The sequence below is a fragment of the Pan troglodytes genome, chromosome 13, assembly GCF_028858775.2.
Source record: "Pan troglodytes isolate AG18354 chromosome 13, NHGRI_mPanTro3-v2.0_pri, whole genome shotgun sequence".
Classification (NCBI taxonomy): Eukaryota; Metazoa; Chordata; class Mammalia; order Primates; family Hominidae; genus Pan; species Pan troglodytes.
The window spans coordinates 97581503-97602232 of NC_072411.2; the positions used below are offsets into that span (position 1 = coordinate 97581503).

The 20730-nt window shown below is 39.8% G+C and overlaps 1 protein-coding gene and 1 pseudogene across 1 annotated transcript in view; one reads left to right on the forward strand and one right to left on the reverse strand.

The window, feature by feature from the left end:
- Positions 1-621: 621 nt before the first annotated feature.
- The window catches only part of SLC39A10 (solute carrier family 39 member 10), a 161359-nt gene continuing 141250 nt past the window's right edge, over positions 622-20730 (forward strand). Inside the window, exons 1-2 of the mRNA XM_063791423.1 lie at positions 622-722; positions 20168-20276. The gene's annotated coding sequence lies outside the window, so the exon portion shown is untranslated. The remainder of the gene's footprint in view (positions 723-20167; positions 20277-20730) is intronic.
- Positions 7404-8645, reverse strand: LOC470609 (adenosylhomocysteinase-like; annotated as a pseudogene).

The window sequence follows — 20730 nt, forward strand, 5'->3', positions numbered from 1 at the left end:
CACTTCACAAAGTTTGTTAACTGGATATTTTTCTAAGGCAACTGAAATATTCCTGCTGAGTTTCAGACAGATATATGTAAAAGCAGCAAAGTGTCTGATTTTCTTAAATGTATCTATGGCAGCAACACTAGTTAATTTAGTTGTGAAAAAATAACCAAAAAGAAACTATCGGACTATAAGAATTCCACAGTTGGCAGACTGTTGGTATTTCTCTTTCTCTTTAAATATATATATAAATATATCTATAAATATCTATATATTAAATATATATATGCCATCTGCTTACAAAAGATGAGAAACGTTGGAGAAAATTATTTCCCTTAGGGTATAATGTTATGGCCATTCAGAGAGAGGTCTCTGGTATTTTCAAGGAGAATTTGGTACAAGAACAAGACAGCATCAGGTCTGCACAGTCATTGGCTGCAAAAAACAAAGATGATTTCCTTTAGTCCCTGTTTTAGTTTTACTCTTTGAACTTCCAAGTTTATTTATTGTTATTATTTTTAATGTGGCACAGATTGTTTTAAGAATCAACTTGGTTCCCTTTTTTGAAGTCCTTTTTTTTTTTTAATTTGTTGAGACTGGTTTCTAAAGTGCTCCACCTCCACCACCTGTCATTAGATGGGGGGCTGCGGCTTGGAGAACACTCACAGTTCTGAGTTCAGCTGTGGACGGAATAATGAAGGGCAGCTGCAGAAGGAGGTAGAGCTGCAGATTCGGAGGTAGGTGGCAATACAGTATTTCAAAATAAAAACTACCAAGCTTCAGATCGGTGATAAATTGTCATGCACTAAGTGTACCTGGAGAAATAAAACTAATCTCTATCCATTTTAATTCTCTCAGAAGGACTTTCCCTCTTACATATAAAATCCTGGGAATTTCCCCCTCCTCATCCAGTCATTTCTATGTGATTAATCATACATTGGTCACTCGTCACTAGATGGCATTGTGCAATGTTTCTTGACAGCAGTAACTAAATTGGTAAAGTTACAGCTTGGGCTATTTTTTGGTATTTTCTTCTTTGGGATGGATCTAGAGGATCTAAATCTGATCCTGGATATGTCATCATCTTTATATGTTTTATGAGTATGGCTTTGTAAAATTTGTGTCTTCTTTGAGAGTCTTTTTCTTAGTATAACTTCCTAGTACATGAACCCAATAATTATCAGTCTTAAATGAACAATAAATAAATTCTTCCTCTAATTTTCCTCCAAGTCACATGTACAAATGTTTACTTACATTTGAAGAAATAAAATAAAGCTCAACATATCTAGGATCTCTACCTAGGCATGAAGGTAGAAAAAAATATATATGGAAATTTGCTTTATCTAAGCATGGCCAGTTGAAATCTAGCTGTGGATAAGCCATGAAGATAGAGTAATATAAAAAAATCAGTTAATGCTTTCATAAACCTGTGAAATTCACAACGGAAATATAATAGCCATAAGTAAGTAAAACTGATATAAATGTGTTATGAATTAGTAGTCACAGTCTTGTACTTTTCCAGACATGACAAATAATTGTGACCATTTTTATTTGTCGTGTTCCCATAAACCTTATGGTGCTGAAGAATAAATTCTAATTTCTGTGCTATCAATAAAATAGGACACATTTTCCCAAGTTATAATTATGACTTAGTGACCTGAGAATTTGTAAATAACAATGGATGATAAAATTAATTATTTGGAGTGAAGCTAACAAGATAAATGACAGATAGATAGATAGATAGATAGATAGATAGATAGATAGATATGGTAGATAAATGCATAGCAGCTAATACAGCATTTGACATTCTGAAGTTATATAAAAACTATAATATTGATCTGCTGTTTTCATTTACTTATTTTAAAATCTGAAAAATTGTTTCTCTGTTTTAATTTGCCTTTTTATTTTAATTTCATTCATTTGTCCATTCAAAAACATTAACAAAACACCAGCTTTGGATCTGTTCAATACCAGAGATGCAAAGATAAGTAGGATACCAAATGTGCCCTCAAAAAGCCTTTAGTCTTTTATGTTAAGCATCCATAAAGTAACTATCAGAATCATTCATGAAAGAAGGAGCAAGGGGGAATGAAAGAGGGAGATATGTAATGCAAAGAGTCTTAGACAAGGAAACAAGATGCAGGCCGGGTGTGGTGGCTCACACCTGCAATCCCAGCACTTTAGGAGGCCGAGGCAGGAGGATTGCTTGAGTCCAGGAGTTTGAAACCAGTGTGGGCAACATAGTGAGATCCTGTCTCAAAAAAAGAACAAAGCAAAAAAGATGCATGGTTTATGGTCACAGCTCTAACAGTAACTCATGCTATAACCCTGGACCTCCCTCATTGTATGTTCAAATGAAATAATTTTATAGAAAAGTGCTTTGTAAACTGTAAAATGTTTTTAAAATACTAGTTTTTAAAGCTTTTTCGTATAAGAAACCCACTTTTTTTTAAATATAACTTTGATCCTTCAGGCCAATGCAGCTCCCTTTTAATTTTCTGTTTCAAAATTCCAGCTGCATACATAAAATCCATTAAATTTCCAACTCATCTTATAAAACAAAAATTGGACAGAAGCACCACAATCTTGGAGAGAGAAAAGGCAAAAGGCTAACCTAAATGCCCAGTGATCACATCAAACTCTAAAACACTGAGATGCTCTGATTGTCCCCTTTCCCCCTTCTACTCTGCTGATTCTTGCTCTTTCTCTTAGTTTCTGCAGGTGAGAAACGTAATTTCAAGTAAATCTGTTACAATAAAACATGACAGATGAAAGACCCCCATTCTGGTCCTAGGCCATTACCTCTTCCACGCTTTGATGGTAGAAAAAAAACAAAAAGCGTTTGAATGGATTGCTAGATTAGGAGATTCAGTACAATATCATCTATTCTTAGACCAGTTTAATAGTTCTGCAAAATGCCTATTTTTCATTAAAGCCAGTCATACTGTAATCTACAATAGATAAGTCAGAAAAAGTTTTATTTTCTGTATACAGACATCATTATGTAAGGAATAAGAAACTCAAATGTATTTAAGGCCACAAAGAAAGATACATAGGTGGGGTGGGGGAGAGCATTAGGGAAAGAGCTAATGCATGCTGGGCCTAATACCTAGGTGATGGGTTGCTAGGTACAGCAAACCACCATGGCACATGTTTACCTGTGTAACAAACCTGCACATCCTGCACAGGTACCTTGGAACTTAAAAAAAATAAAATAAAATAAAAATAAAGAAATTATATATTTATTTTATTTTATTTTATTTTTATTTATTTATTTTTTTATTTTTTATTTTTTTGAGACGGAGTCTCGCTCTGTCGCCCAGGCTGGAGTGCAGTGGCACAATCTCAGCTCACTGCAACCTCTGCCTCCCGGGTTCACGCCATTCTCCTGCCTCATCCTCTCCAGGTAGCTGGGACTACAGGCGCCCGCAACCACGCCTGGCTAATTTTTTTGTATTTTTAGTAGAGACGGGGTTTCACCATGGTCTTGATCTCCTGACTTCATGATCTGCCCGCCTCAGCCTCCCAAAGTGCTGGAATTACAAGCGTGAGCCACCGCGCCCGGCCATAAATTATATATTTTAAAAAAAGAAAGATACAAAAAAAGGTGTCCTTGGTCAAGTACTTGACTGGATCTAAGTATGTATAGAGAAGTGTTTTATCTTAATTTCCTGGTCCATTATGTCTTTTACTTTGTTACTGCATTAAGCTGTTTGTAGTATGATGACAGCTTCCCAATAAAAAAAGATTTCTATTTTTTTAAGTTTTTAAAAATTTTTAAATTCAATTAAATTTTTTTCACCCTGCCCATCCCTCAAAATTAACTTCTAATTAAGCATTTTGGCTAAAAATGTTTCCTCAATATATTAGAATAACCTGGTTATTCCTGGGCTCAAGCTCCTGGGCTCAAGCAGTTCTCCCACCTCAGCCTCCTGAATAGCTTAGACAACAGGCATGTGCTATCACATCTGTCTAATTTTTTTTTTAAGAATGGGGGTCTCACTATGTTGCCCAGGTTGGTCTCAAACTCCTGGGCTCAAGGGATCCTCCTGCCTTGGCCTCCCAAAAGTGCTGGGATCACAGGCCTGAGCCCCTGGGCCCAGCCTGAATGATTAGTTTCGTCCTAGAATATTTGTTTACCTTCAGACATGGGCTATGAGAAATCTGGACGGTTAGAAATAAATGTTTAAAGACCAAGATACCGTATACATATGTAACTAACCTGCATGTTGTGCACATGTACCCTAAAACTTAAAGTATAAAAAAAAAAAAGACCAAGATACCTATTTAATATATGATTTCTTTCCTGACTTTCCCTTCATTTTTCAGATTTATGACATTTTTGTCTTTATTTAAAATATTACTTCAAGCCAACAAGTATTATAAAAATGACATATTGGTATTTGTGCACAAAGAACCGAGGAAATGGAATTTTACTTTGCCAGTTTCAGAGACCATAGCACTCAAGCTTCTCATCATCAGTATGTTTGGATGAAAAGATAGTCTTTGTCATGAAAGTATATGCACCCACATTTAGCCATGGACAAAACTTTCCTGGAAGGAAGCAGAGATTTTTTTTTATTATTATTTTGGGAAAGTGTACTGAGGCATATCTCTAAAAATAAAATAGCACTTCATCAGTACTGGTCATTTTTTAGCCACATATGACAAATGATCACATATGCTCATAAAAATCTAAAAGGAACTGAATGTTGTTCTCTTCTGAAATGGCTAAGTATCTTTCCTTTAAACTGTATTTTAAAACAAAAACAAACTTTACCACTTTGATTGAAGAAAATGCAGGAAGCCATATGGTCCCACCCAAAGTTCCTGCATGCAAAATATCATGGGGAGGAAGGTTCAAGGTGTTTTTAAGAACATAACTTTTATGTTTCTGCCCTTTAACAATGGCACTTCCTGTTTTGTCCTCTAACTATAATGAGGCTATCAAGACAGATTATGGACTTCTCCTTTTTGCACAGTGGAGAGCGTGTATACACCATCTTACCACGTGCGTAGAATTCAAACTAAGTATTGCCATTACTCAATTCTCCTGAGGTCCAACAAGTTGATCTATGGTCTCTCAACAAGGGTTGGAATGTTCAGTAATTTACAGTTACCTAGTCATAAATCTGGTATTGAAGTCAATGGAATGTCCAGTATTCTTTATCTCAAATATACATGAAGCTACATGTTGCAACTAAATGGCCCCTGTGTTTTACTAGAAGCTGTTAACAACCCTTAACAGATTAGGATTCAGTGATTGCCTCCTTGTAAGGCAATTATTTTTTCTTCTTTTTTCTTTCAAAAAAGAGAAAAAGAAAGGAAGAAAATAGGAAAAGAGGATAAAATGAAGGAAAGAAGAAAGAAAGGAAGTGTGGAAGAGGGAGGAAAAATGAAGGAAGGAAAGAAAAATAGAGTAGAATGAGAAGATCATGACTTCAAGTGAGAAAGAAGCTACTTTCAATAATCAGAGTATCTGTTGCTTCCCAAAATCAGAAAAAATATGTTTTTAGGGCCAGGTGCAGTGACTCATGCCTGTGATCCCAGCACTTTGGAAGGCTAAGGCAGGCGGATCACTTGAGGCCAGGAGTTTGTGACCAACCTGGTCAACATGGTGAAACCCTGTCTCTACTAAAAATACAAAAATTAGCTGGGCGTAGTGGCACATGCCTCTAATCCCAGCTACTCCGGAAGCTGAGGCAGGAGAAGCACTTGAACCCAGGAGACAGAGGTTGCAGTGAGCCAAGAATGCACCACTGCACTCCAGCCTGGTTGACAGTGAGATTCTGTCTCAAAAATAAATAAATAAATACATAAATAAAAATAAATTTCTTCAGGCATTTCTTATTATAATTAATGGTTTATGTTTGGTCTTTAAAAAAAACAAGAAATGTACATGTTTTAGATGTAGATTCCAGATTGTTACCCATACCAAATGATACTAAAACAATAACACATTTGCTAAAGCAAAAGATAAGAAAAACACCCACAAAAGATGCTATTGGTGTAGCTAATGCAGTGGCAAAGTTGTTAAGACTGCTAATCCCTTTTGGAAATCTGTGCAACTTGATGAGCAGCTGCACAAAATATATTAGTGGGAGATCTGAGATAACCAACAATAATTAGGAAAGTCCATTTTTAGCAGAATGCATTCTGGGGCAGAAATAAGTTTAAATGCAGATTTTCTGGCATAATAACTAAAGTGATTAGGTTTTCCTGACTAATATTTCTATAAATTTACAAAACTGAAATCAGACCAGCCTGGGCAACATAGGGAGACCTCATCTCTACAGAAAAATTTAAAAATTAGCCAGGCCTGGTGGCATGAGCTTGTAGTCCCAGCTACTCAGGAGGCTGAGGCAGGAGGATTGCTTGAGCCCAGGAGGACAAGGCCCATGGGTCAAGTAACCCATGATTGTGCCATTGCGCTCTAGCATGGGCAGCAGAACAAGACCCTGTTTCAAAACAACAACAAACAACAAAAAAAGAAAAAAGAAAAAAACCCTGAAATCACAATAAGCAATTGACAAAAACCAATGTTTTCAGTAAACACTTTGTAAAATAATTGTGCTCTAGAAATTATAACCAGTACACGCTTTCTTTCATTCTTAAAGTTATTTTTTTTCTTTTTTAGGCACCAAAATTTTTATTGACCCCCCCTCCTGCTTTCTTTTAACATTATAAATGTTATATAAACATTTTAAACCAAACTACTCTTTTTGACACAGGGTTGTGATAAGAACCATCCTGTTACAAAGTGGTGGTGGATCTACGCTTGCTTTTACTTTTTCTGGCCCCTCTCAACCTCTGGCTGTCGCTTCTCTGTCCTCTCTTGATTGTTCCTTAACAGTCTATGCTTATCTTTGTACGATACACAGTGAAAGTACCAACCTCATTGTTACATAGTTTAAAAGAAGCCCCAGCACTAAACCAGGCTTTCAGGAACATTCCAACTCCAACAGTTCCTCCTTGCCCTTGGATATAGCTCCTTCTCAGCTGTCATGGACTTAGGAACCATTGAGCCTATAAACAAACACATGGGTATAACTCCATAGGCCTGGTGAATACCTAGATGGTAAAATATATGGGTTTTGTGACCCCACTATCAACCTCCAGGCTAGTGAAGAACTGACTTAGTGAGCAGTTCCAAGACCACTGAGCTCATGGTTCCCTCTGGCTGTCTCCATTATACCTCCATCGTAACCAGGGCTTCAGGAGGGGCCTCTGAATTCCCCCTGCCACAATTGTAACAGTATGAGGGATGCAGCAGAGTCCAAAAACTAAGTGACCAACTTCAGGGTGCCAATGGGGGACACTGACAAACCAATCACAAAGTTGGTGCCATTTGCTCTTGGGCAGGAGAGGCGGGGTCCAGGGAAGCACAGCAGCTAGAAGGTAGAGGGAAGGCCTGGCTCTCAGTAGCAGTAGGGATTAGACTCGAAGGGGCTATCACCGGACATGCCCAGGTACAGGGCCTGCTTCTCAGTGAGCTTGGTCAGCTTCTCATTCAGCTTGCTCCAGTGGGCTTCAAGCACTGCTTCATCCAGCTTCTTGGGCCCAAAGTGAACCCTAATGGGGTACTTGTCTGGGTGAGTCCACAGCTCAATCTGTGCCATTACCTGGTTGGTGAGGGAGTTACTCATCAAAGAGTTGGGGTGGCCCATAACACAACCCAGGTTGACCAGCCAGCCCTCAGCCAGCAGGATGATGCAGCACCCGTTCTTTAACCAGGAGCAATCCACCTGGGCTTGATGTTCATTTTCTCGACAGCGTTTTTGTTGAGCCACTTGACATCAATCTCCATGTCAAAGTGCCAGTGTTACCATGATGGCATCATCCTTCATCTGCTTAAAGTGCCAATCGAGGATGCTGTCATTACAGCCTGTGGTGGTGACAAAGATGTCCTCCTGACAGGCCTTGTCCATGGTTGTCACCTCATAGCTCTCCATGGCAGCCTGCAGTGCATTGATGGGGTCAATCTCGGTGACAATGACATGATCCACAAAACCCCTGAGGGCCTGGGCACAGTCCTTGCCCACATTGCCATAGCCCACTATCACTACTACCTTGCTGGCAGTCACCACCTCTGTGGCCTGCATGATGCCATCTGTGAGGGATGCTTGCTTGCTCTTGGTGACAGAGTCGTTCACATTGATGGCAGGCACCTTCAGGATCCCATTGGCCATCATCTTGTGTAAGTTGTGGACCCCAGTCAGGGTCTCTTGGGAGATACCTCGATGCCCAACAGGAGCTGTGGGAACTTGGTGTGAATGAATGACATTGAGGGGCCCGTCCTTTTAGTTCACTGTCTGCTGGATGCACCACTGGTACTCCTCATCTGTTTCTCCCTTCCAGGCATACACTGGAATGCCAGCCTTGGCAATAGCAGTGCCGCATGGTCCTGGGTGGAGAAGAGGTTGCAGGTGGACAACTGCCCCTCAGCACCCAGGTAGATGAGGGTCTCAATGAGGACGGCGGTCTCCACAGTCCATGTGCAGACAGCCAGCGATGCAGGTGCCTTTCAGTGGTTTGGAGGTTGAGTACAACTTCCACCTGCACATCAGGCCCAGCATCTCATCCTCTGCAATGTCTAGGGTCTTGTGTCCCCAGGCAGCCAGATCCATATCAGTGACTTTGTAGGGCAGTTTGTCAGACATGCTGGAAGCACTTCTGCATAGAGTGGGGGACACAGGTGAAGGAGGCCGGGCCTCCGACTAGGGACAGACACAGCACAGGCTGTTCCGGGCAGAGCAGTTTAGGTTTATATATTATATAATTTCTCATAAGTAAACAGTTCATAAATTGATACTTTTGATTCATTTTGAATATCAGGTCAGGGAATTAGGGATTAGATAAAAAATATGTATACGCATATATAAATATTTTTTTGAGACAGGGTCTGGCTCTATTGTCCAAGCAGGAGTGCAGTGGCACAATCTTGGCTCACTGCAGCCTTGACTCAAGCAATCCTCCTACCTCAGCCTCCCAAGTAGCTGGAACTACAGGCATGCCACCGCACCCGGCTAGTTTTTGTATTTTTTGTAGAGGGTTTACCAGAAGTAGATACATAATTTAAAAAAAATTTATAAGCTAAGTATATAACGTGATCATGATAATTCATTAAGTTCACAAGACACTCAGTGCCTAGATCAAATAAGCTTTAGAAATTAAGGCCAGGTGTGGTGGTTCACGACTGTAATCCTAGCACTTTGGGAGGCCACGTCTGAGAGGATCACTTGAGTTCAGGAGTTCAAGACCAGCCTAGGCAATAGAGTGAGACCTCTTCTCTATTAATTTTAAAGAACAAAAAAATTAAAATTAAAAAAGTTAATGTTTAAATTAATTTTTAACTGGATCTCAGCAAGTCCAGTTTTAGATGATGAGAGTTATTCTGTATTTTAATCATAGTACCACTCGTTACTTAATCTCCAGTAAGTCTGACCAATTTACTCCAATAAATTCTTTTTCCTCTTTGTTAAATAGAGATAATAGCCCCGACTTTATAAGATTGTTTGGAAGATTAAAATGAGATAATGCATGTGAAATGCTTAGTGCAATGTCTGGTGTCTTACTAGTGCACAGTAAGCCTGCTATAAAATTACCAGTTGTAGGCCGGGCACAGTGGCTGACGCCTGTAATCTCAGCACTTTGGGAGGCCGAGGCAGGTGGATCACCCAAGGTGAGGAGTTCAAGACCAGCCTGGCCAACATGGTGAAACCCCGTCTCTACAAAAATTAGCCTGGTGCCATGGTGGCACGCGCCTGTAGACCCAGCTACTTGGGAGGCAGAGGCAGGAGAATTGCTTGAACCCGGGAGGCAGAGGTTGCAGTGAGCCAAGATCACGCCATTGCACTCCAGCCTGGGCAAGAGAGCAAGACTCCCTCTCAAAAAAATAAATAAAATTACCAGTTGCGATAGTGTTACTGATGATGGTAATGATGATGCCTGTTCTATAAGGGTTCTAAACTTCCTCCAGAGGCTTCTAGTTTTACCTAAACTGAAAGCTAAGCCCTGCCCTCCCCACCTCTCTTGTTCTCCTTGAGAACGCAATTTTCATACAGAAATGAAATGTTAGAATTCCAGCGTCCTGCAGAATTACAGGACATCTACAGGACACTGGAATTCTAACTTTATTCCTTAGTAATTCTTACTTACTTACAGTAGTTCTAATGTTATTCCTCAGTAATTCTTACTTAAGGTGTGTGTAGACTTGAAGAATGACAAAGCCATCCTTGACTGGGTGCAGTAACTCACGCCTGTAATCCCAGCACTTTGAGAGGCTGAGATGAGCAGATCACTTGAGGTCAGAAGTTTGGGACCAGCCTGGCCAACATAGTGAAACCCTGTCTCTACTAAAAATACAAAAATTAGCCGGGAGTGGTGGCATGGCCCTGTAGTCCCAGCTACTTGGGAGGCTGAGACAGGAGAATCGCTTGAATCTGGGAGGCGGAGGTTGCAAGTGGTGCCTCTGCACTTTAACCTGAGCAACAGAGCGAGGCTCTGTCAAAATCAAAAAGAAAAAAGAAAAGGCCACTCTTGAATCATTTGGAAGCTGCTTCTGAAGAGAAAGAACTCACAAAGTCAGCACTGTTTTATTTGACATTTGCTCATTTTGCAGTGAAAACTACACAGCAAAGTCCTTAGAATCATCACTTTAAAGGTGTAAGTTTTAACATCAGTTATCTCTCAAGTGTAAAATTGTAGCCCTACAGAGTTTGATAAAATTGTAAAATGGAGTTTGGATGTTTAGGGAAAATTTATCTGTGCTAAGAAAAATGGAGAGAATTAACAAGCTATAAAAATTACAAAAGCTAGAAATTTGCAGTAGATTAGGATTTGATTGGGATCCATGGTGATGCTAATTAGGAACAGCAAGCCCCTCCCAAAAGCTCATCACAGGAATACCTTAGGCTGAGGTAGGCTCAGACCATTTTGACCTTTCATCCTATCTCTTCCTACCAACACAGAGGGAGATTTATTTTAGGGAAAGCAGAACTGGCATTCTTCTTTGGACCCAGAGCACCTTGAAGAGCTGTTGCCAGGGTAAGTCTTCTTATGTTCCACCCACCCTGGGTTTAAGGCATATCATTACTGAGGCTGGGCAAAGGATATTTAGTGCCTCTCTGACGTGACTGTGTATTTCTGTACTATTTAAGCACTTGAACTTGATGTTGTGGGGCTGGCACCCAACCAAGATTCAAGGATGGTAGAGTGCTTCTGGTGTATTAATGAACTATTTTGTTGAAGATACAAATTTCTACAGAATAGAAACTGACTACCCAAAGAAAAATTTTGTCAACTTTGAATCTAAGATTCGTGTACCTTGTCTACATTCTCTCATCCAACCTCCTTTCTCATCTTATTAGCAGAGAAATAAATCTAGGAACGACTAAGTCTAGTAACAAAATAAGTGTTTGGCACATAGAAAACTGAATTACAGATATTAATATATACACAGGAGATCATTTATTTGAAGCTTAAATTATTAGATCTATGTTTTTAAAAGCAATTCAATATAAGATGAAACAAAACTGAGGTGACTGGTTTCTTTGCCATCTCTCTAAGCGATGTGGTGTTCCATCTAATAGCTTATGAGTCAGTAGTGTGATCCACACAATTTAATTGTGAGGAATCAAGTAAGACAAAGATCATAGATTTGATCTGTTCCTCTCAATGTTGCTTTCAATTATGAGGGTCTAGATTCTAGGATCATGCAGAATGTTGGATATACGACACAATTCTCAGGCAACATTATTTAAGGCAATAAACAAAAGTGCAAAAAAAATTGTGTCTTTTAACTTTCCTGATAAGCATTTATTTATTTATTTATTTATTTATTTATTTTTTAGACACAGTCTTGCTCTGTCATCCAGGCTGGAGTGCAGCGGCGCAATCTTGGCTCACTGCAACCTCAGCGTTCCAGGTTCAAGCAATTCTTGTGCCTCAGCCTCTCAAGTAGCTGGGACTGTAGGCATGCACACCATCATGCCCGGCTAATTTTTGTATTTTTATTACAGACGGGGTTTCACCATGTTTACCAGGCTGGTCTTGAACTCCTGGCCACCCTCAAGTGATCCGCCCGCCTCAGCCTCCCAAAGTGCTGGGATTACAGGCAACTTTCTGGATAAACTTTTGAATTAAGAGAAAAAGGAAACAATAACAAAAAAGTTTTAGCTCCTTCTGTGTGAAATATATAATTTTGACACAGATAGTGGTGCATATGTCTATGCTGATGGTTCATAACATCACAGTAATTTGCACAGTAGATGATACACTAAAGTCCTTCGGTTAGCAGCTTATAAATAGTTTGAGGCTTGTGTGTAATTCTGTAAAAAAAAAAAAAAGAAAGAAAATAAGCAGTTTGATCAAGAAAGATTTTCAGGCTGATTAGAAAATGGAAATAGTAAAATATTAAATCAGTAAAATACATAAAATAGTAATGAAAAAGATATACTGCTAGCATGACCTCATGTCTTTAAAGTGATCATTAAACCCCCAAATACCTAAATTATGTGATGAAGGAATATATACAGAAAAACTAAGGGTTAAACTGAACACTAAAAATTTTTCTAGGCCAGGAGCAGTGGCTCACACCTGTAGCCCCAGCACTTGGGAGGCCAAGGAGGCTGGATCGGTTGAGCTCAGGAGTTTGAAACCAGCCTGGGCAACCTGGTGAAACCCAGGCTCTACAAAAAAAAAAAAAAAAAAAAAAAAAAAAAAAAAAAAAAATAGCCGGATGTGGTTGTGTAGGCCTGTAGTCCTAGCTACTCGGGAACCTGAGGCAGAAGGATCACTTGAGCCCAGGAGGCGGAGGTTGCAGTGAGCCATGATCATACCACTGCACTCCAGCCTGGACAGCAGAGCCAAACCCTGTCTCAAAAAAATGTTTTTTCTACTCTAAACGAGTCATTTAGAAGTACTGATTCAAACTGCAAAACAGTTTTATGAAATGGTGAAACAGAAAAATATTACGTGAATGTAAAAGGATGTTAGGAAGGACAAGAGATGATAAAAATAAATGCAGATAAATTTCCATACAATGTAAAGTATGCACATTAAAACATTTAAAGAGCATGTGCAGTTTTCACAATGCTGGCCTTAAGGTTGAAGAATCAAAGATAATACAAAGAGAGGTTGTACAATACAGAGACAAAGCTGTGGTCATTAAATAGTACTTAATACCTTCTGGGAAACTAATATTGAACACTGAAAATGGGTAAAAAATTTTCAAATCCTGGTTTATATTATATATCCTCCACTGGAATTGCTTTGTAGTCTTAAAAAAAATGTTAATATGTTGCACCTTGAGATTAGCTGTGGCAAGGGTATAATTTTAAAAATAAAAGAAAATTACTTACAGGCCCAGACTGCTCAGTAGGCATTTTAGGTCAGTGCCAAGTGCTAAGTGTACTGGGAGGTGTCCAGTCCCTGGGATAGAAGCACAGATTCCAGGCTATTGGAATGGCTGAAGTGTGAATTAACTCTGTTGGTGCAAACTCTCTTCCAGCTCAAAATATTCTCGCTCCCAAAAGGAGCAGGCCCATCCCAAGTTTAGATTTCTGAAAACTTCTCTCTTGGAAAGTATGTTATTTATGCTTCTTGTTGAATGCCTTGAAATTTAAAAAAAAAAAAAAAACAGAAAACAAAAAAAGTATGTTATTTATTTATTTTTAATTATTAAAAAATAATGTTTTTCGAGAGAGTCTCCCTCTGTCTCCCAGTCTGGGGTACAATGGCGCGATCTTGGCTCACTGCAACCTCCGCCTCTAGGATTCAAGAGATTCTCATGACTCAGCCTCCCAAAAAGCTGGGACCACGGGTGCACGCCACCATGCCCAGCGAAGTTTTTTGTAATGTTACTAAAGACGGGGTTTCGCCATGCTGGCCAGGCTGGTCTTGAACTCCTGACCTCAGGTGATCCACCCGCCTCAGCTTCCCAAAGTGCTAGGATTACAGGCGTGAGCCACCGCACCCAGCCCTGAAGTATGTTATTTAGAAATGCAAAACCTCCTGAAGAAATAATATTCTAGAAACGAAGGTCAAGAGTAGCTTTAGAGAAATCCTGATGATTATTTGGCCATTCACTGAAACAAATCAATGAAATGAGCACACTAAGTGAAACCATGACACATCAGTAATGTAAATCTGGAAGAATTTTGTTTTGTTTTTCTTCTATTGACATGGGTGATGGTGGTGGTGTTTGCATCTTTTGTCTTTTATTCAATCTTCAGGCTGTTTGTCATAGAATAATTTTAATAATTAATAATTAAATTTCAGGTTATCTTTTTTTTGAGACATTGTCTCACTCTGTCACCCAGGCTGGAGTGCAGTGGCGTGATCCCCGCTCACTGCAACCTCCATCTCCCCAGTTGAAGCGATTCTCCAGACTCAGCCTCACCAAGTAGCTGGAATTACAGGTGTACATATCCACCTCAGCTTCTCAAAGTACTGTGATTACAGGCATGAGCCACCATGCCTGGCCCAGTTTCAGATTGTCTTTATTTGACCTACTGTATATAGCCAAGTAGATATTTCTCAATCCTGTCTAAAACCTGTGCTGATCTAGTCTTAAACTCCCTTCTTAACCTCACACTGAGGCTTCAGATATTAGATTATCCACTCAAGTCTCAGTTGCCTTTTTCCTTAGGATGCGATTCACATGCATCTCAGAGACCTGGAATGTCCACCTCTCAGCTTCTTTTCTCTTTGCTAATCCTCTTCAACTCTGTTTTCTATCCCCAATCTCCCATATTCCTCTTTTTTGATTACCACAAACTGGAGTTCTTCTCATTTCTCAATGGCCAACACTGAAATGTTCATAGTTTAGGAAATTGTATCCAGAAATAAAGCTGTATGTGGTAGAATTTCTCATAAAAGTACCTCAGGTAGGCAAAGCATTACTTTGATATAAATAAATAATCCATCATTTACTGTGAAACTCTAAGATTGAGGTTTCAAGAACTAAAGAGAGGGCTAGGTGAGCCTCAGACACAGCACTCTCTACACACAGGGCCTGAAGGACAACAATGACCTGTAATGTCAGGCCGCTGTTAGCAGGTCCCTGATTGCAGCTGCAATACTTGCAGACCAAGAGGTATTTTGCACTGTTTGAATCTCTAAATTTTAGAAACTACAATATACACCTATAAAATGGAATATTTGCAGGCTGCCCAGACCTTATGGTATGTAGTACTTAATTCTAAAAGCCTTTCAAAGGAGCCAACATTAGCATTATATTATTTTCTTCTTATGAAAATAATAAATTAAGGCTAAACCCTGGCTTACAGATGAACTATTTCTGGCTCACTATCCTTTGGCCAAATGCCTTAACCACTCAGCACACTTCTAGGTATGCCAACTAAAGAGTTGGCACATCAGGGGATGGGAGAAGGGAGAAGGGCATGACTTTGCTTTTGTCTGGAAACCTGGTTTGAGTACAAATAAAACCAAAGGAAACCAATAGTGTTTATAAATAAGGGTATTTCTGGAATTGTGTAGGACAAAGATCAAGGCCTCTCAGATGTCAAGGAACCCCTGAACAGAAACCCTGACATCAAAGGCTGTGCATAAGGAGTAACACCTCAGAGTAAAGGGAAGTTTGGCAACCTACCAAACCAGCACAGTTTTTCCTTATTCTTCCTATACTTTAGACATGGAAGTGGGATGGTGTCTCTTGTGCAACTGCTAAGAAGAAGTGACCTTTGGATCGAAGTAGAAAGATTAAATCAGAAAGAATCAAGGTTCAGAGTCTGCAAAGCCACAAGCCCTCTGTCTGGGCCAGCAAGTTCAGTCTTTTGTTTTTTGTTTTGAGACAGGGTCTCACTGTGTCACCAAGGCTGGAGTACAGTGGTGCAGTCACAGCTCATTGTAGCCTCAACGTCCTAGGCTCAAGTGATCCTCCCAGCTTAGCCTCCCAGCTGAGCCTCGCGCGTAGCTGAGACCACAGGTGTGCTCCACCATGCCTGGCTAATTGTTTTATTTTTATTTTTATTTATTGATTGATTGATTTTTTTGAGACAGAGGCTCGCTCTTGTTGCCCAGGCTGGCGTGCAATGGTGCAATCTTGGCTTACTGCAACCTCCACCTCCCGGTTCAAGCGATTCTCCTGTCTCAGACTCTCGAGAAGCTGGGATTACAGGCACGCGCCACCATGCCCAGCTAATTTTGTACTTTTAGTGGAGATGGGGGTTTCTCCATGTTGGTCAGGCTGGTCTCGAACTCCCGACCTCAGGTGATCTGCCTGCCTTGACCTCCCAGAGTGCTGGGATTACAGATGTGGGACACTGCGCCCAGCCTTTATTTTTATTTTTTTGTGGCGATGGGGTCTCACTGCGTTGCCCATGCTGATCTCAAACTCCTAGGCTCAAATGATCCTCGTGCCTCCTCCCAAAGTGCTAAGATTATAGACGTGAGCCACTATACCTGGAAAGTCTTTATTCTAGCTCTGCTATGCTTTGCCTTGCTTCCTTTAGCCACTAAAGGCTTGTGGAAAAGCAATGTATATAGTCGGATTCCAAATTCTTCTCAAGTTAAGACAGCGACCTTCCAAAGTTAATGGGTTGTGGCTTCATTTGTAAATCTGTGAAGGTAGAGTGCCCAATATTGTAAAACATAACCCTAGATTTAACTTACTCATCCATTGGGTTAAAAGAAAAAGTATTTAATACAAAAAATTCAAAAGCCAAGTCAAAACTACCCTTTAAAGCAAAATGCTGACTCCAGGATTTTGGCAAAGTTTCTTTCCTTGATTGTAGTCATTTCAAGGAGAGAGAGGTTAACCTCTTCCCCTAATCTCACCTCTTCAAAGAAAAGAAGTTGAAGCAGAAAAATTAGCACTGATCTCATGTTAGGATTCAAAGGGCAGGATGGGGCTGTGTAATGTAGTGATGGAAATAGGATAAAACCCTTGTTACTGTTTTCCAGAAGCTAATCTGAGGGTTACCATGGTAACTCACCAGGGTACAAGACTGTTGTGAGCTTTAGGGAACAATTTCGGGATACATTCTTAAAAGAGAATATCAACTGCTTGCATCAAATGGGTGAGAAGTGGGGCACAGTGGCGCACATCTGTAGTCCACCTAATCTGAAGGCTGAGGCAGAAGTATAGCTTGAACCCAGGGGTTTGAGACCAGCCCAGGAAACATAGCGAGATCCTGTCTCCCTCTTACAAACACACACACACACACACACACACACACACACACACACACACACACACGAGTAACAGAAGAGTCTTTTGGAAGTGGATCAAAACCGATTTAAGGTTTTGGTTTGAATTTTTGAAAAAGTAGGTGTCTTGGGTGAAAAACAACAGAAAAAAGTCAACCGGTAAGTCTTGCCAAGCCTGGAGGAGAAGACTCACACCAAATTGCAGGGCTAAAAGAAAGAACCTAAAAGTCAAAAGCAATTGGAGCTATTTGGTAATTAAAATATGTACATTCTTTTAGAATTGAAGCTATCTGCTATTAGCTTCTTTGTTGTCCTGTTGGTTACTTATGGAAGACTCCAATTCAGCGCATTTGATCCTACTCTTTTCCTATATTCTTTTCATTCTGAAGTCATTGTTTCTATACATATTAATCGCATTATACTTCTTTTCCTCTTTTACAGAAAAGCTACATTTAAAAACGGTGTCATTGCAGCAGTTTACCAGGAACAATTATTCCTGGTAGAAGCTATTTAACTAAATACATAGGACCCTGCAACTAGATTTTTACCTTCCTTTTAATTTTATTTGATTATGCTATTATCTAAGCTTGCCTCTTTGGCTTTTCAAATTAAAGTACCACATCTCTCTGTAAGCATAAGAATCTGTACAAACAGGCATTTTTTTTTTTTTTTTTTTTAGCTTTTCTAGAAAATTTGAGGGGAAATATTATGGAATAGAATGCAAAATTTACAACAACATTTAAGACAAAACATAGAACTTGAAGGAAATTTTATATTTGCGGCAGGCCAGTTTCATGACAACTATGCCCTCTTAGACTCCCTTACGATTCTCACGACTAGTACTTTACGGAAAATTTTTAAAAGACACAATTCAAGCAGTCTCCTGGGGATTCCTGAGGACCGATACAAACAGTGTAATACAGTGAAATATGAAAACCCCAAATTACTATTTAATTATTTAGACTTAGTTTATGGCATTTTGATTGGTTTTCTTTCTTTCTTTTTCTTTCTTTCTTTCTTTCTTTTCTTTCTTTCCTTTCTTTCTCTCTCTCTCTTTCTTTCTTTCTTCTTTTTTTTTTACAGCAATTACAGGGTGAAGTATAGGTTAGTGTGATTCTAAGTCAAACGTAAGCAAACTACTTCCCACATACCAAATCCGGTCATCGCCTGTTTTTCTACAACTTGCAAGCTAAGAATGTTTTGTGTACTTTTCGGTGGTTGAAAAAAATCAAAAGGATATTTTCTGACATATAAAAATTATATGGAATTTGAGTTTCAGCTATAAGTAGAGTTTTATTGGAACACAGCCTCACTCATTTGTCTACACATTGTCTAGGACTGCTTGTGTGACAAGGGCAGAGTTGCGTAGGTGCCACAGAGACCACATGGCTGGCAAAGCCTAAATACTTATTACCTGGGCCGGGCGCGGTGGCTCACACCTGTAATCCCAGCACTTTGGGAGGCCAAGGCGGGCGGATCACCTGAGGTCAGGAGTTCAAGACCACCCTGGCCAATGTGGTGAAACCCTGTCTCTACTAAAAATACAAAAAAATTAGCTGGGCATGGTGGCAGGCGCCTGTAATTCCCAGCTACTTGGGAGGCTGAGGCAGGAGAATCGCTTGAACCCGAGAGGCAGAGTTTGCAGTGAGCTGAGATCACGCCATTGTACTCCAGCCTGGGCAACAAAGAGTGAAACTCCATCTCAAAAAAAAAAAAAAAAAATATATATATATATATATATATATATATATATATAGCTTTTCTCTAAAAGGTCAGGCTGACCCTTTAGAGAAAAAGCTAGCCAACCTCTGATCTAAATCATTACTTCCGCTATTGATTGTCAAGTTACAGCCTGAGTTATCTAAAGAGAAAACATTAATACTCCACTAATGAAAGCTATTCTTATGCAAGTTCATTGTCCTGATATAGAAACTGAAAGGGTAGAGACCAGAGTTGGTAGGTTTGACAAGAAGGAAGATAAGACACTGAAAGAGAAAACAAGAGTAATCTCTTCCAAAAACAATGGAAAACTTTCCAGTGACATTTGCTGATAGGTGTCCTTTTTCATATCAGAAACCAAAATGCCTTATTTTCCACTATTTGTAAACTCTAAAGATACTGTCACTTAATTAGCGATTTTCTTTCAGAAGAATTAATGATCAGTGTGTGCAAGTTCAAGTTCTGACCTTATTTGTCAAACTGTCTGAGGTTGAATGTTCTGGGAAAATGACAAAAGGAAGGAAGCATTTAGATGTGTGTCTCCTGAGACTTAATTCATCTTTGATTAACTGAAGAAGCCATAAGAATATCTTTCTGGGCAAATAATAACCAGCTTCCTTTAAACAGAGGAAAGATACTCTTTTGAATTAAAAATCTAGTTGTAATTCTAATTTAGTCAAGTTTATTATCTCACTATTAGAGCCTAAAGAGTGCAGTACTTTTTCTTGGGTCCTAGGTAATCTTTTTTTTTTTAAAGACAAACAAACAAACAAACAAAAAACAGAACAATTGAATTTACGATAGTACGACAGCTTTATCAGACTGCTTCTCAATTATCTTGCTGATGCACATAGTGGGTGATGTTAGTAGGGGGTAAATGCTTGCTTGGGTGTGCCCGAGATTATACACAATTCCAGGAATTCCTAGCTGTATTGAAATCCCTCATTTCACAGTCAGAGTTGTAGAATGCAAATGAATATAAGGAAAGCTATGAATCCACCCTTGTGTATGTATTAAGTAAACTTCAAACATTTATGCCAATTTTACAACTTGTGAACAACAAATTAATTGACATATCTCGTATTTTCTTCAAATTTGGTCTTGAGGTGTCTCTCTGGAGAATGACTATAAATTCTAGCCCTGCGCTGATGGGGCTTCAGGGAAGGTGGTTGTGGATGTTTACAGGGTGCTTTTCACAGGATACTTCTTTATGATAGTGGACAGCCTAATGTCTAATTGTCCAACCTCTGATCAGGTGTCCCTCTCACAGGAAACTTGTTTATATTGGCAGAGAAATTTGTGGCCCTCATCTGACCTGTGTCCTGTTTAATCTTGCAAGAAAGCCAATCTCTAGGAGAGCTCTGATCAGGAAAGAAGTTAGGTTCAGCTGTGTCAGCCAGGTAAGACACAGAGGAGACCACTCAACAAAACACATGAACTAACAGAAGCAGTTTATTACTTACAGGTCCGAAAAGAAGAGGGCTGCATGCCTGGAAGGGGAAATGCAAAGTAGGGGCCCATCCAGGACACACATGCTTGATGGGGAGCGAGAGAGAAGGAGAGAAAAGACAAGAGGGCTAAAGCCTTTCTTGGGGTCCAGGGTGTTACCTGAGCAGGTTTCCAGTGCGGCGTTCTAATCAGTGAGTCTAGAGCAAGCAGGCACAATTTCCACGGAGGCACTTGTGGACTAAGATGGTCATTGAGGCATATCTGTGAAGTCCATGCAGGGTGTGGGGTCAGTGGGGTGAGTCAAGCAGATTGTATTTAGCTCTACCATAGGGAGGTGGACAGCAAGAGGCCGATAAGATATCTGGATCAAGCACACTGAGGAACTGGGAAGAGACAGAGAACGGA